Genomic DNA, 17850 nt, shown 5'->3' with positions numbered 1-17850 from the left:
AACAACAAAAACTTAAATAAAGTACTATATAACTGGTAACTATTGTTAATGGCTTTTTTTCACAGTCACAGTGAATTAGATGTATATAAATGTGGCTGACAGATGTGGTTATAATGAACATGAAATATTATGTGACACTGTTTTACAAAGCATATAACATTTATTATCATATTTGATCCTTACAAATTCTGACAATTTTGCTATTTACCCAAAATTGTATTTCCATTCTCATTCTACAGAAAAGGAAACTGAGGTTCAGAGAGTTTAACTTATCAAACGTCAAGGAATTGTCAGAGGTAGGATTCAAAACCATGTTTGACATTCTTCCACTGCATCAAGTTGTAATGTACAAAAAGTAAATATAAATAGGTGTTAGATATGAGGTAGTTCTCTTCTCTCCTGGAACAAATACATTAGGGTATATTTAATGGTTAGAGGTTATTAGTGCATACATTAACATAAGCTCAGGTACATGATATTTCTCCAATGAATAGTCAATAAAGACATACCTGGCTGATAGTGACTTTATACACATATCTTCCAGTTATCTCTGCAAATGAAAGGCCAAGTGTAAAAGCACTCAGGAACCTCTCAAATGTGACAGCCCCTTGAGGGCTTTCTGTCTATGCTTCAATGAAAACAATATGCCCTGCTTGTTTGTAAGCATGAATGGCAGTACATTTTTTCTTTGTTTCAAAAAAAAAATCATTATAATTTATCGCCATGAAAGTAAAATTATTCCACTTATTACTTTGCTACTACTGCAGAACATTCTGGATGAGGAAAAAAAAATGTCCAAACATAAAGGAACATTACTAAATGTGTGAGGGGTGACAGAATCTCAGAGAACATGTCATGTTTCTCAGTGAACAAATTCAATAACAAACTACATGTCTATTTGTTTTTATTTTTAAACAGGACACACAAAAGACAAGTGACATGCTACATCTGATGAGACAATTTTCGATATATGTCACTGTCCACAAAGCACAAAAAATGATCAACTTATTTCACTGTTTGGAATTTTTTTTTATTCACCCCCAAACAGATGTTAGAAACCAGAACTTGTATGCAGCAGGGAAGCCATGAACAAATGATTTCCAGAATAACCAATAAAATGGAGTAGAAAATTGTTCTCCATTTGACTATGTCATCACTCAAATTTATATTAGTCTTTAATGTTTGCAATATGTTTCCTATTCAACAACTCTATGAGTTAGATTATACAAGAAGTATTTCATCCATTTTACAGTTATGGAAAGTAAGACTCAGGAACTGAAGTGATTTGTTCCAGAATCATATGGCAGAACAAAATTCAAAAGTGCTAAAGTTCAAAATGAGATGAGACAGATGAAAGTCAAAGAGAAAAACAAAACAACAAAATTCTTGTTTGTTTTAAAGCTGTCTTTAGGAAAAGATATAGAATAATTGTACATGCCAATGAAATGTAACCACTGAGGAAGGCTTTGGTTTGATCTTAGGATGAGAAAGAATAGAGCCAAAATGACTAAAGGTGATTTGATAACCAAGATAATAGGAAGGCAATCAAAGATAATATAGCCGCCTACCACTCCTGAGTTTTTGTGTCCATTTCTGATTGAAGTAAACTCAGGAAATGAAGAAACTAGCAGATGTGGTTACTTAGCACAGGCAGTGACCTTTCAAATATTCTGGAAAAAAGAAAACATACCACAATTTTGAAGAAGGCCAAACGTGCTAGTTTTCACAAGAGAAGAAAATGTTGTCTCTTACCTAAAGGCCAGGGAGCTTAACTTGTAGTCTTAGCAAAATTCTAGAATGTGTTTATAAAGGAGTTGTTAGAAATAATTTTAAAAACTGAGTAGAGATCACAAACGACCATGTTGGATTGATCAGGAATAAGCCATGGCTTTCTGAAAAGGAAAGTGTAAAAAATTTAATGTCATATTCTTCTATCCTCCATTGGAAAGATCCTGCTTAGATAATATACTTGACTGCTCAACTGCCACATATAAAATGAGTTACCAAATTTATCTTTCTGTACCATCTCTTATAGATGCTCCTTTTAGATATACAAAAAGCTTAGATTCAGTTGATCTTAAATCTGCTAAAAGTAGTAAAAAGATATACAAAAGGAAAGACTATATATTTGAGAACTAACAATTCTGATGCATGTATGACCTCATCCTAATTTTCTGGAGGCTCTAACAAGTTCCTGCTTAATGAATTAAAGATATATATATATATATATATATATATGTATATATATACATATATACATATATATATATATATGAGATCATACAGTCACTACTGTATTTCAGATCATCATCACCTCTATCACTTAGACTCTTGGAATGATTTCCTGTTTGGTCTCCTTATATTCAAATCTGTCCTTTACACACTTGCCAAAGTGATCCCATTAAAGTGTATGTCAAATCATTTTTCTCTCCCTTCTCAATAAAGTAGCTCCCTTTTATGTTGGGATTAAATACAAACTATTCTGTTTGGCCTTTAAAGTATTTCACAATCTGGTCTCATCCTTCCTTTCTACTCTCCTCATATACTGATTCTTCTATAAATTCTGTATTCAGGGATACTTGCTGCAGTCATATGGTATTTCAATTCTCCAATTCCTCTATATTGCTACTTCATAGGCCTTTAACTGGAATGAATTCCCTCATCTCTTAGAATTCCCATTTTCCTTTAACACCCAGCAATATGAAACCTTTCTTTATATCCTCAGATACCAGTGTGCTTCCTCCTCAAAACATATTGTAAATATGTCATTCATATATATATATATATATATATATATATATATATATGTATATATACATATATATGAATATGTACACACGCATAAGCACACACACATGCACATATACATATGTAATATTTTTATAAGTACATGTTACTACCATTAAAATGTAAGCTTTCTCAGGACTGGAATTATTCTACTTTTAAGTCTTTATATCTCTCATGATTATAATAATCTCTATTACATAGTAAGGCTATGAAATGATTGATTAGCTTACTAAGGAGATAATCATTCTGTTCTCCTTTGCCCTGGTCAGATCACATTTTGCATATGACATTCAATTATGGGTATTATATTTGAGGAAGGACATTAATAAATTAGAAAAAGGTGACATTGGCAGAGATAAAGAAGTAAACAGCAATGATCTGGCCTTCAAAAATTGATTTTTATAAATCACTGCTTTAACTGCCTGTAACTGTAAAAAATATTAAGAATTCTGTTTCTTTTCACAATCTTCACTATTAGGGAATCATGTCAAATTCCATAGAATTGTATTTGAAATGAATAATATACCAGAACTCAAACTATAATACAAAGCAATAATTCTCATAACAGTTTTGTACTGACTAATAATAATAATAATAACAGTAATAATAGATCAGTGAAACTGATTAGGTACACTACATTTAGAAGCAAATGAACCTAGCAGTCTAGTGTTTAATAAACACAAAGACTCTAACTATCAGGAAAAGGATTCGACATTTGATTTTTAAAAAATACTTTTGGGGAAATTGGACAACAGTATAGAACAAAAATAAATAGATTTAGACCAGTGCCTTATATTTTACATTAAACATTAAGATAAAATCCAAATAGATATTCTCAACTAGATGTAAAGTATGGGCTAGCTCCCTGGAGGGCCTCAGGGTCAGCCAGAGTCAGGATAAATCAAAATCCTTGGCCTTTAGGTAGAGAAGTGAAGGAGGCAGGCAAGCTGCCACACGGCTTGCCAAAGACTATACTGGATTCTGGAGTCCAAAGTCTCCAGACTCTCTCCTTGTCCTGGGACCAAGAGACTCTTACTTCTCTCTCCCAGCCCTCCAATCCTTGCCCATGATTATCTCAACACCAAACATTCAGCAAGCACCAATGGTGAGGAGCCATCACATCACCATCTCATCTAAATATATACAGAGAGCCATTATCTCACATCAAATAGGTAATTAGCTTACTTAAGTGCTGGGTTGTCTGATTCAAGCAGTTTCAGCCTATTTGGAGTTTCAGCTCTCTACAACTGGACAGAATGGGCTTCTAATGTATGGGTAGTCAGAGATGAACAGAATAGACTAGAGACAAGGGAGTCAGGAATTAAAGAGAAGTTTAATTTCATAGTGAGGGAAATGGCTTGCAAGAATATGTAGACAGATGTCAGTACTTATACTTGTGGCTATGCAGTAAACTGTAGCCCCAACATTGAAGGATAATAACAGCAATATTGAGAAAAGTTTGATTCATAGCAAGGTTGATGACCAGAACATAAATATTTGTCCACTCTTGTTTGGACTTTGAGTTCAGAGAAGATTTGGTGCTGGTCAAATAATTATATGAAAGATAAAAATGTGAATTATATGAAAAAAATATGGGATTTTGCTGTGATTGAGATCATCCAGAGGGTGAGAGCAAAGGATAGTTGTTTTTCCAATTTCAGGGAACAGTCTTCTTGCTAAACATTATGTGTGGAAAATAAGGTGTTTTCTAAGGTCTTGAAATTTGCTCCTTTTGGCCAAAGGGAGGGCATCTGTAAGAACCTTTATCCTTATGGCCCATAAAGGAGAAGCAGGTATAAGTCAAGAGTTCAAGCCATTTGGACCAGGACAAGATGTTGCCCATTGAGATAGGTTGAGTGACCTATCAATGAAATAAATCCCAAATATCATAGCTAGCCATTGTTTGCTTACAAGCAGAAAAGAAGGGAGGGCAAGAATGGAGAGGAAGAAAATACTAGCACACACTTGAATCAGGCCTTGGTGGTTAAGCCTATAACAAAAGGGAAGAAGGAGGAAAACAAAAGAAAAACAAAAATATTCAACTCTTATCTGGAATCTTGAGACAGTTATCTCATCTGATATTAGCTGCTTCTTTGTCCAAACTAGACAAACCTTGAGGTCTCTGAAAGGTTCTACTATTCCCTCAGGAGTAAGGGCTTTTTTTCTTCAGATGATCCAGGCTTCCATACCTGCATGTTTGGTAGCTGTAAAAATAATCAGAAAGACCAAGTAAGGGCCCTTAGAAGACAAATGTGTTAATAACTTTGAGAAAACTCGTTGTACCAGTCTTTGGATCTGAGTTTCTGGTCAGCATAACATAGGTTCTTGCTTTAAAAGTTTCTATAAAAAACATATAGAGATGATCCAATTTCCCAGTTACACAAAGCTAAGATTCAAATGATGCAATAAAGTTTTTAACTTAATTCCTATAATTGCATAATAACCTTAAGTCAGGTACTAATCAAAGTATTCAGGTTCCACAATAGACTAGTTCTGACAAGGAAGATTTACATGTCACCAAGATAACCAAGAAAATTTAAATATAAACCATGCAAAGCAATACAATGATTATAATGAGTGTTAACTAACATCAATTCTCTTTGTATCCTAGTAACCTGTTCTCAATATCCATTTAATCAGCACATTTTTTTTTAATCCAAATGTCTCATGTAGTTATTTAGTCGCTAGATTGCTTTTCTTAGGGAATAGGCTTTATTCTCAGGATAGCTCCAATGGAGGTTCTGCTTCTCTAGTTACAAATCTAGAGGTTCATAGATAATTCTGCTGGTGATATCATTTAAATACAGTTCTCCAATTTTTAAACTTCAAAGAATGTCAGTTCATAGACCATTTTGGTCCTATTCTTACCTAAGCCTTATATCTGATATAAAAACATTCTAACAAGTTATACTGCAAAATAAACTCTTCTGCTCTTTAAAATTACCAGGTACTTTAAAATGGGGAAATTATTTCACTTTCTTCATCATTATCCTTACAATTTATGTGTAGAATCTGATCTTGAAAATTTATTGTCAAAACATATTCAAAGCCTGAATTTTCATGATGAATAAATTTTGGATGTCAATCATATATTTATGTATATAAAGTTTTTACAAAAAATAGTTGAATCCTATTACTTTTCTCAAAATTTATCATTCATTTAGAAATATCACTGCTAGTTCTGTGTCCTAAAATGATCAAAGAAAAGAGAGAAAAACCTAATTGTACAAAAATATTCACAGAAATTTTTTTTTTTTTTTTGTAATGGTAAAGAATTGGAAATCAAAGGGATACCCCTCAAGTAAGGAAGGGCTAAACAAGTTGTGGTATATAATTCAAAGTATATGTGAAATACTATTGCGCTATAAGAAATGAAGAAAAGGATGATCTCAGCAGAAAATAAAACAAATTATCAACGGATACAAAGTGAACTGAGCAGAACAGGATAAAATTGCATACAATAACAACAGTATTCTAAGGATTATCAGCTGATAATAAAGAGTAAAAAACCTTTTACAGATTGTAAAGCAGATTATAAAAACCTGTCTACAGCAATCAAGAAGATGGTACAGGATAACTCCAAAGAACCCATGATGAAAAATTCTATCTCCAGAAGGAGAACTGATGAGCAGAGTATGGAAGGATATTTTTAAAAACTTTATTTTTCTTGTTTGTGTGTGTGTGTGTGTTTTGTTTTGCATCATGACCAATATGGAAATGTGTTTTGCATGACTTCACATGCATAACTGATATTATGTCATTTGTCTTCAGAGGTGGGGGAAGGATAGGAGAAAAGGAAAAATTTAGAATTCATTTTAAAATGAATATTAGAAAAATGTTTAATGTAATTGAGAAATATTTAATGAAACAAATTAAAATACATCTTAAGAAGGGGGAAGAAAAAAGAGCAGGATATCCACTGAGATTTATAAATTTTCTTAAATTTTTTTTCAGCATATTCATGTTGATCAATCTAGAAGCAAGATGAATGTTAGCTTGTTCAAGTCTCTGCTGTGGGTAAACTAACCACTTAGCTTGACTCTTCTCTGAGCCTGTAGGCAACAAACCAGATAATATCCTGAACCTGGAAACAGGACTACATGAATTCAAATCTACTTTCAGACATAAACTAGCAGTATGACCATGCTCAAATAATCTCCATCTACCTCAGTTTGCTCATCTGTAAAAAGAGAATAATGATAGCACCTATCTTCCAGGGTTGTTGTGAGGACAGAATGACATAACATTTGTAAATTGCTTTTTCAAAATTTCAATCACTATGTAATTGCTACTTATGATTATTGAAGGTACTTAATTTTTTTCTTCAGTATAGATTCTTCAATGGCCAATGGAAATTTTAACCCTCTATGTCATTTCACCTGTGAGATTTCTGTCCATGTTTTGTTTTTCCTCATAAATCTTTTATAGACATTGGAAGATAGAATTCAAAGCTCAGTTTTGGATTAAAATTATGGGCTAAAGATATGCAGTTGAGAAATATCATAATTGAAGCCATGATACAGGATCACGTTATTTAGAGATAGAGAAGCAGAAAGGGAAAAGAAGAACAACTATCAAACCTTATTAAATTTTAATCACAGCTAGAAAAGATATGTACTGAAAGTAAATAGGATGACCCATTAAATAAAATCAACTCTGTAACTTTAAAATTTTTATTTAATGGAACACTGGATATAAATAAAATCAGACAACATAATCAAATGAATCAACTTAATTCAGTAGAATGCCTGACATATATATATATATATATATATATATATATATATATATATATATAAGCTTGTACTGGGTGCTATGTAGAATGTAAAATAAGTAAAATCAAGTCCAAATCCCTGTTCTTAGGAACCTTATAATGTAAGTAAGTTGATTAGATCAGTGAAAGAATAACTATAATTCAAAAAGTGCATTATTCATGATCCAAAACTAAACCTCCAGATTTATGGGTACTGGGTACAATTATGAGGGTTTCTCACTAAATCATATTTTTTTGGGTACATATCTTTCCTTGGTTTCCCCTTGAAAAGATGACTATTTTGCTTAGTTCTCTATAACAACAGCTAAAAGTGATTTACTTTTCATATGAATACTCAGATTAACACAACATTGAGTAGGTTTCATTTTCAAGTATTTAAGAATCATGACAGATCTCTCTAAGAGTTCTTTGCCTTTCCCATAAGCCATAACATCCTCTTGGCTTGTAATACTATTCCGATCAGAAGGCCCTTCACAAAAAAAAATTTCTTAAGATCTGAGAAGTTTATTCCCTTTCTCAAAACTATTCAAAGAGAGAATTCATGATACCAGTCAAAGAAAGATTGAAGTTTGCTCTTCTATATAATGATTTTATGACTTGACACTCCTTGTCTCTAACTGATACTTGGTCCAGGAATTGCCCTGACATATTGTTAATATCACTGTACTGTTCATATTTCTGTGATATCTGACTTGGATGTGATTAAGGACCTCTTTTACTATAACACAACTGCTTCTCTCTGATATCTCTTAGGTTATATAGTTCCTCCTCACCTATGTACCATGTCTTTACCTACTACATATTGTTTTCTGATGGATATGATTCTCTAATAAATATGACATGTTGGAAGACTTTGTTGTTGCTCAGGTTTCCCTCAAAGGAACCCATCTATATGTCTCTGACAGTTTCCTCTATATCTAGTTATCAATTTCTGATTCTTTCTTATTTCTGTATGCCTGTGTCTTTGCTCTCCTTTGGAAAGGATTCAATGTAAATGAAAAGGCTGTGAATCCGTCACTTCAAATATAGTATTAAAGAGTGAAAGCTAGGGAAATTTATAACTTTTGCAAAAATTGATCAGGCCAATTTAGAACATGGTCAAGTTGGTATCAATAATTTCAAAACTGATTTTCAGAAATGAAACAATGAGAAATAAAGGCAATTCTTGGGTTTACTCACTGTATTTTAGAAGTGCCATAACAAAGAATAAAGCAGAATATAATGAGGGTTCAGAGTAGTTACCAAAAACATGTGGAAATCAGTAAACTTTTCTTGATCTTGAATAAGGAGAACCTAAAAGAATAGGTAGATTTTTGTGATGTGCCAAAATGAATGGTTAGTATTTCAATAGGCATTATGTGTTAGGGAGAAGAAAAGTATTCTGTGCAGAAGGAACAAGACTTAAGAGCCACAGTTCAGTGTTGCTATAGGCACATTCCATATGATGTCACTGGGTATTTCTATGAAAATCCACAAGCTTTATATGTATACTTAAAATGTTAAAAGTTTCCTGTACTTACTTCCCCATACCCCATATCATTTATCCTCCAGAGAAAATTCTTCTCTGTACCTCAGACAGCTTTCTGGCAGTTGCACATTCTGATTTCTGACTTGATGAGATTTCCCAATTCTGAGGTCTCTAAGGGCAAACTAAAATGTGATTTCCTTCACCTGACCCTTTCATTCCTTTGTTCCCTATATTTTGGGTATTTCAAAATGATTTGCTATGAAATACTATAGAGAAACACAATAGATGGAGAGTGGATCAAAGTAATAGAATTATAATAAAGTAAACAATTCACAATTTAAATTTATTTAGTTAATCTTGGTTCCCAATGCCAACCAGTGGCACGTGGTCAATTTTTATTAAATTATTCTTCTCAAAATGTCTTTCTTCAACTTTGTCCTTGATATTGGTGCTGTGTTTTGTTTTGTTTTATTTTACCCTGGGGTTCCAATTCCTTTGAGTTAGTCTGTCTTTCCAAGTCTTCCAGGATTTGTTTATTGAGCTTTCAATAACAAAGGTTTCTTTATTATATAAAAATTTTGATTGTGTATCATGGAGCCCTTAATCAGTTTGGTGAAGTTAATAAGCCTCTGTCTCAGAATGTTTTTAGATGCATAAAATTAATTACAATTGCAAAGAAAACCAATTGTACTGAAATATAGCTATTAAACTATTAAAAATAAAGAAATTGAGCTCACTGACCCCAAATCAAGAAATACTGCTGTATAACACTTTCTCTACATTAGAAAACAGGACAGTCAGGAATGAATCTATTCAGTGTCTACACATGTGTGTGTGTGTATGTGTGTATGTTTGGATATCCATAGCAAGTGTGATGGTTTGCATGCTTGGTTTTTGACTAAATGATGTCAAGAAGAGGCTGCAATTGCCATAAAAATATTATAGTATGATTCTTTTATAATCAGTAATAATAATATAAATATTTGTCAGGGCAATTTCATGGAGGCGTATATTTCATTTTTAAATTTCTGCATTGCTTCAACTTTGAACCTGACTCTGGATCCTGAAATTCACAAGCATATGTATTCATTCACAAAAATGATGGTACAATTCTTAGCAGTCAGTTATAATCTAGCAGTCAGTTAAATGCAAAATAAAGCAATGTTACCTAGTTTCTTTATGACTGTTAAATAATGACAAGTCATGAAGAAAGATGCTGAGCTCTATTCATAGACCCATCAATCTATAGGCCATCATTCCTTCCAAATACCTACTTCAGTGTCTTAGAAAATAACTGCTACTAATAACGCTCTCATGCCTACTCTATTATTTTCAAACCACTGAAATGATCAGATCAGAAATATTTCATTTCAGATATTTCCAAGTAATAATCATGAGTTATTAACTCATCCCTTCTACTCTCAACTTGGATTGAAGTTGTTTCTTCTTAGTAGCTTGTTCTCTACCTATTATCCTATTTTTTTTGCCTTTTCTGTATTTTTAAAAGAAAGAGGTGAACTTTTCAAGATTCAGTTCAACTAACCCTAACATCTGTTTACACATTTATTAAGTTATTTATTCTAAGTGTTAAGACTCCCTAGGAGATAAAAGTAAATATATGTCATGTTTCTACTTTCAAAAAGCTTAAAAGTTTTTTGGGGAGATTATTTCTCTATTTCTGTCTTTCTCTGTACGTGTCTCTATTTCTGTCTCTACATTTATTTATCTGTGTGTGTATATATACATATATATATATATATATATATATATATATATATATATATATATTGTTCTGCATTTCAGTCATGTTCAACTATTCATGATCCCATTTGGGGTTTTTGAGCCTGAAATGGAACTAAGACAAACAGGGTTAAGTGACTTGCCCAGGGTCACACATTTATTTAGCAAGCATCCGAATCTTCCTGATTTCAAGACCAGTGTTCTATCATCAGTACTAGCTCTATAGAATAAAATGCCCTTGTCTGTAAAATAAGAGAGTTGTATTAAATAACCTATAATGCTTTCTTCAGGTAAAAATCTATAATCCAATGATAGACAAATATACTTAAACAACAATATCAAGTGTATCTAAAGACATCATATATGCAACTTAGAATTGTAGCAATAGGAAAAGTTAAAACTAGGAGATGTGTGTTCTGTTACAAAAGGAAGGAAAATATGATATGATCATAGGTTTAAAGTTGGAAAGAATGTCAGACAGCATTAGAGTCTATGGATACTCTTAAAATATCACAACTTTTCTAGTCTTCAGATTTCTCCTTAATTTATGGGTTAATTAATTATTTTAGGTCTAAAATAATATGATTTGAAACATGTGGATAGCTCTTACTCATACTAAGCTCAGAGTAGAGATAGGTCAGGTCTTATTCTGGTTTCTCAAAACTCAAGATGCTAGGGATATTGGATTCTTTCCTCAAGAATAATCTTTTACCTACTAAACCTAGACTAATCCCCTATTTGTACACAAGGGAATAGATGATTTTGGAGAAAGAAGGTGAATGTGGAGGGAATTAGCACTATCCCTTGTTACTTCTTTACTCTTTTTTCTCAACCAAATGGAAGGAAATCAGGTTGACTTTCAGAACAAGTCATGATGTCATGGAAGCTGTGATTTGTGGAATTTACTATCCCTTCCCCATATTTTCGTAACTAATTGTCAGTATATGAAATCCCTTTACCAAGGGATGTGCTTTTCACTGATCAACTAGCCAGAAAACATGTAAAATGCAAATGTTTGATTCAAGTAACATATTAACTCTAATTCATAATCTGTTGATCAATTAGCAGGTATAAAAGACTGTCAGTCTTTCCCCCTTGTTAGAGAATAGGAATTTATAGAGTAAGAAGTTATCAAGTTCCCTGAAGGGGAAGAGAAATTGATTGTAAGGGGCATAAATTTCAAGAAAAAAAGAGGCTAGGAATACTGTAAATAAACTTTCCTGAATTCTCAATTATATTTTATTATATTTCTCAGCCTACCCAAAGGCACTTGATATTTTTCCAATTGTTCAGATCTGAGTTTATTTGTGTGGAAAGTGTTTTATAGTTGTGTTCATATAGTTACTGACTTTACCTTGGCAGGTAGATTCCTAAATATTTTATATGATCAACAGTTATTTTAAATGGAATTTATGTTTGTTGCTCTTGCTGCTGAATCTTGTTGGTAATATATAAAACTTCTGATTATTTTGTGGATTTATTTTGTACCCTACAACTTTGCTAAAGTTGTGGATTGTTTCTAGTAGTTTTTTAGTTGATTCTCTAAGTTCTCTAAGTGCATCATATCATTTGAAAAGTGTGATAATTTGGTTTCCCTATAACCTACTCTGATTTCTTTAAGCTCTTTTTCTTTTTTTATGCCAAAGCTAACATTTCTAATAAAATATTGAATAGTAATGGTGGGAAAGGTTCTAATTTGTCCCTTATATATGGTGCTTGCTGATGATTTTAAATAGATGCTACTAATCATTTTAAGGAAAGGTCCATTTTTTCCTGTATTGTCTAGTGTTTTTAATAGGAATGGGTATTGAATTTTATCTGATGCTTTTTAAGCATCTATTGATATAATCATATGGATTTTCTTAATGTGGTTATTGATATATGCAATTATGCTAATAGTTTTCCAAATATTGAAACATCCCTACATTCCAGATATAAATCCTAATTGGTCATGCTGTATTATCCTGGTGATGACTTTCTGTAATCTCTTTGCTAATATTCTCTTTAAGATTTTTACATCAATATTCATTAGGGAAATTGATCTATAATTTTCTTTCTCTGTTTTCATCCTACTTAGTTTAGGTATCAGTACCACATCTGTGTCATAAAAATAATTTTTTGGGAGTACTTTTTTCCTTATTTGCTCAAATAGTTTGCATAGTATTGGAAGTAATTGTTCTTTAAATTATTAGCTGCTTATTGCATGTAATTTTTATGGCATTGTGATGTGAAAAAATGCACTTACTATTCTTCCTTTCTGCATTTGACTTTGAGGTATCTATAGTCAAATATATGGTCAAATTTTGTGTAGATTCCATGAACCACTGACAAAAATGTGTACTCCTTTCTGTCTCCTTTCAGTTTTTCCCAAAGATCTATCATATCTAGCTTTTCTAAAATTCCATTTACCTACTTAACTTCTTTCTTATTTATATTTTGGTTTGATTTATCTATTTCTGAGAGAGCAAGGTTGAGATCCCCCACTACTGTAGTTTTGCTGTCTATTTCTTCTTGCAGGTCTCTTAACTTTTCCTCTATGAATCTAGATGCTATAACCATTTGATGCATATGTATTATTACTTCATTATCTATGGTACCTTCTAGCAAATACTTATCTCTTTTAATTAGATCTGTTTTTTCTTTTGCTTGATCTGAGATCAGGATTGCTACTCCTGCTTTTTTTTTTTTTTAACTCTACCATAAGTATAATAAATTCTCCTCCAACCTTTTACTTTTGCTCAGTATGTATCATTCTGCTTTAAATGTGTTTCTTGTAAACAATATATTGTAGGATTCTGGCTTTTAATCCAGTCTGCAACCCACTTCCATTTTATGGTAGAGTTCACCCCATTCACATTTACAGTTAAAATGACTAATTCTGTATTTCCTGCCATATTATTTACCCCAAATTGTGCTTTTCTCTTTTATTACCCCCTTTCCTTCCTCCCCAGTACTTTGCTTCTGACCATTCCTCAAGCAGCCCTCCTCCTTTATAGCCCCTCCCTCTTTCTTATGTTTCCCCTACTACTTCCGTTTTACCTTCTGTTAGTTTCCCCCTTTCCTTTTCCATTTTCCCTCCCATTTCCCAATGAGATAATTTTTTCCATGAAACCAAATATGTCTAATATTCTCTCTTTGAGCCAAATCTGATGAGAGTAAGATTCACACAATGTTTATCCCCCTCATTTCTTTCCCTCAATTATAATAGATAATCTTTGTATCTTCATGAGATGTAATTTCCCTTATTTTCTAGTACAATTCCTTTCCACCTCTAATTTTTTTTTTATATTATCACAGTAAAATCAAGTTATACTGGTCCTCTCTATGTATACTCACAACAGTTCTTTCCTTTTTACCTTTTTATGCTTCTATTAAGTTATTGAGTTCTTTATTTGGAGGTAAATTTTTTTGTTTAACTCTGGTCTTTTCAACAAAAATAAATGAAATTCTCTCATATCATTGAATGCCCATCTTCTTCCCTGAAAAATAATACTCAATTTAACTGAATAGTTAATTCTTGGTTGCATTCCAAGTTCCTTTGTCTTTCAGAATATCAGAATCCTGGACCTTTGATCTTTTAGAATGGAAGCTGCTGGGTCCTAGGTAATCCTAATTGTGGCTCTTTGGTATTTGAACTTGCAATATTTTTTCCTTAGTCTGATAATTCTGAAATTTAGTTATGACATTCCTTAGGTTTTTCATTTTGGGGTCTCTTTCAGGAGGTGATTGGTGAATTCTTTCAATGGCTATTTTATCTTCTGATTCTAGGACATCAAAGTGGTGCTTCTTGATGTTTTCCTGGAAGATAATGTCTAGGCTCTTTTTTACATCATGATTTGTAGTAAGTTTAATAATCCTTAGATTGTCTCTCCTAGATCTAATTTTCTGGTCAGTTGTTTTTCCAAGGAAGTATTTTTTCATTCTTTTTTTTTTTTTTATTTTTGGTTTTGTTTAACTGATTCTTGATGTCTCATTGAGTTCCATTTGTTCAGATTTAATTTTTAGTAAATTATTTTCTTCAGTTACTTTTTTAGTTCTTTTTGTATTTGGCAAATTGAATTTTTAAATGTGTTCTTATGTTCTCTGGATTTTTTTTTTTTATTTCACAAATTATGTTTTTTAAGGAGGTTTTTTTTTCCTCATTTCATCAATTCTGTTTTTCAGGGAGTTATTTTCTTTTCCCATTTTATCAAAGCTATTTTGTAAGGAGTTATATGCTTTTTTCCATTTCACTAAATCTATTTTGTAACGAGTTTACTTCAGATAATTTCTGTATTTACTTTTCCTAACCCTCTTGCAAAACTCTTTTTCCTTTCCCCATTTTTTCTTCTAGCTCTCTTTTAATATACTTTTTGAATTCTTCCCAGAGAGTCTTGTGAGATGGGACAATCATCTTTTGGGACTTCATTTGAAGAAGATATGCTTTTTCCTCATAGTTTGAAAACTGTTCTTCTCTTTCTACATAAAAAGTATCTATGATGAGAATTCTTTTTGCTTTTTTTCTCATTTAAAAAAAAAGAGGTCTGCTTTTAGGGCAAAGTGGAGGTTGTCCAAGCTTCCTCTACTGGAGATAGAGGCTGTGCTAGGTCAGTGCTGATTAACTTACAATGCTGGGTGGTCTTGCCCAGGTTTTGTGAAATTCTGGTATTTAGGGGCTCACTATTTGCCTTTTGAATTTGTATTCGATGTATTAAAACTAGTCTGCTGATCTACTGTCTTGTAAGTAGGACACAGTGGCCAATACTGCTATAGATTACTTCAATAATACAGAGCCCATACAGCCCAGAGACTATGTACTGCTTGCACTAGATACCTGTGCTCAACCCACTTCCCTCCATGCATGATAGAAACAGACCTTTTCTGGAGTTATTTAAAGTTATCTCCTGCTGGAAAGTTGTTATGTTCCCAATATTTGTGGATTCTGTCACCCCAAAGCCAGTTCAGAAGCTTGATTTATTGTTAGTTTCAGATGTAATGTTCTTGTTGGTTTTCTGGAGGTTTTGGAGCAGCCTTTCTTTCAGCAGATTAATCACCACAAGAATAGCCAGGTGTTAAAGTCCAAATCTTTTATTATCTCCTTCACAATCTAGTTTCCTTGCCTGGGGCCTGGGCTAGCTTTCTTAGAAGGCTTCTGGAGTCTTGGTTTCAATGGAGAAGCTAAGGAGGAGAGCCCTGCCACCACTGTTGTGTGAGATGAGATGAATAAATCTCTCTGAGTCTGAGGACTTGTGCTTCAGCCTCCAGCCACCACAAAGGTGGACAATGGAATGAATCTGAGTCTCCTCCTGCCTGAGTTTGTCCCAGCTTATATGCTCTATTATAATTATATCATTTACAGTATGCTGAGTATAAACCCATCATTATATCACTAGGGAACCATTATTTGTTAAATTAAGTCAATCAAACTGAACTATTAATCACCATGATAAACTAGATAACCATTGTCTTATCAATTCCACTGACAACACCTAGTAGGAATCCTTGTTTCAGAGTTCTGGCCCATAACATTCAGGGACATAGGGAGAGCTCAGAAAAATGGCATGTATTCTCTATACCATCTTGTATTAAGTTCATTTTAAAGAAATATCCTGGAGGAGGCAGAGACAACATGGCAAAATAAAGGCATGAACTTACCCAACCTTTCCCCCCAAATAGCTCCAAATTCCTATAAATAATGACTCTAAACTAATTTTAGAGCATCAGAACACCCCAAAAGAAGTAGAATATTTTCCAGCCAAAGGCAACTTAGAAACTCAGCAGAAAATATGGGAATCCAGAGGGCAGCCCAGGACCTAATTCCAGTTCCACCTCCAGCCCCAGGCCATCGTGACATCTGATTCAGCAGCAGTACTAGTGGCTTCCAGAACTCTAAGCCCAGAGACACCAGAGATGAGCTGGAATTCATCATAAAAGATTTGTGGAACAGAGTGGGAGCCCAGCATGCAATCCCAGTGCAGGTTCAGTCCCAGATCCCAGTTTTAGTGAGGCAGGACCTCTGAACCTCTGGGCTGGGAGAGGGGAATGGGGCGGGAATACCAGGGAGGACTCAGAAGGTCAGTGGAGAGGGTGTGTGGAAACAAGATGGAAATCTGGTGTGCTGGTGCAGGCCCAATCAGCACACAGCTACAATGGGGCAGTGACATAGCTAACAGCTCTAGGGCAGAAAAGTGGTCTTGTGGTCAGATCCCTACAAGGATTTCTGAAAATCGATGCACAAAGCCTTTGAAATTTGGATAATGAAGTCTCCACCTTGTAAACAGTGCCTTTAACTCTTTAACAAAGAATTAAAAGAAGAGTAATCAGCTATGAAAAGGAGCAAAAAACAAAACAGAACAAGCTTCTTACCATTGAAAGTTATTATGGTCCCAAGGAGAATCAAAACACACACACTCAAAAGATAACAAAGTTAGAACTGACATTCGAAGCCTCCAAGGAAAATTAGAATTAGGCTCAGACCATGGATAAGCTCAAAAGAGACTTTGAAAATCAAAGAAGAGAGAGAAGAAAAAATAAGGGAAAGAATTGAAAGAGGTGCAAAAGGAAATCCAAAAACATAATGAAGAGAAGAATGCTTTAAAAAAATTAGCCAATTGGGAAAGGAGGTACAAAAGCTCACTGAGGAAAATAACCCCTTAAAATAGAATAGAAGCTCATAACTTTATGAGAAATCAATATTCAATAAAGCAAAATAAAAAAAAAGGCGGGGGGGATTTAAAAAAAAGTGAAATATCTCATAGGAAAAAACAACTGACCTGGAAAATAGATCCAGGAGAGATAATCTAAAAATTATTGTTCTACCTGAAAGTATGTTCAAAAAAAAGCTGGCACATCATTATCAAGGAAATTATCAAGGAAAACAATCCTGATAATCTAGAACCAGAGAGCAAAATAGAAATTAAAAGAATCCACTGATCACCTCTTGAAAGAGATCCCAAAATAAAACCTTCAAGAAATATTATGGCCAAATTCTGGAACTCCCAAGTCAAGGAGAAAATATTGCAAACATCCAGAAAGAAACAATTCAAACATAGTGGCATCACAGTCAGAATAACATGAGATCTAGCAGCTTCTACATTATAGG

This window comes from Sarcophilus harrisii, chromosome 6, assembly GCF_902635505.1.
Source record: "Sarcophilus harrisii chromosome 6, mSarHar1.11, whole genome shotgun sequence".
NCBI lineage: Eukaryota > Metazoa > Chordata > Mammalia > Dasyuromorphia > Dasyuridae > Sarcophilus > Sarcophilus harrisii.
The sequence above is the reverse complement of the archived record's forward strand: the minus strand, read 5'-3'. Positions refer to the sequence as shown.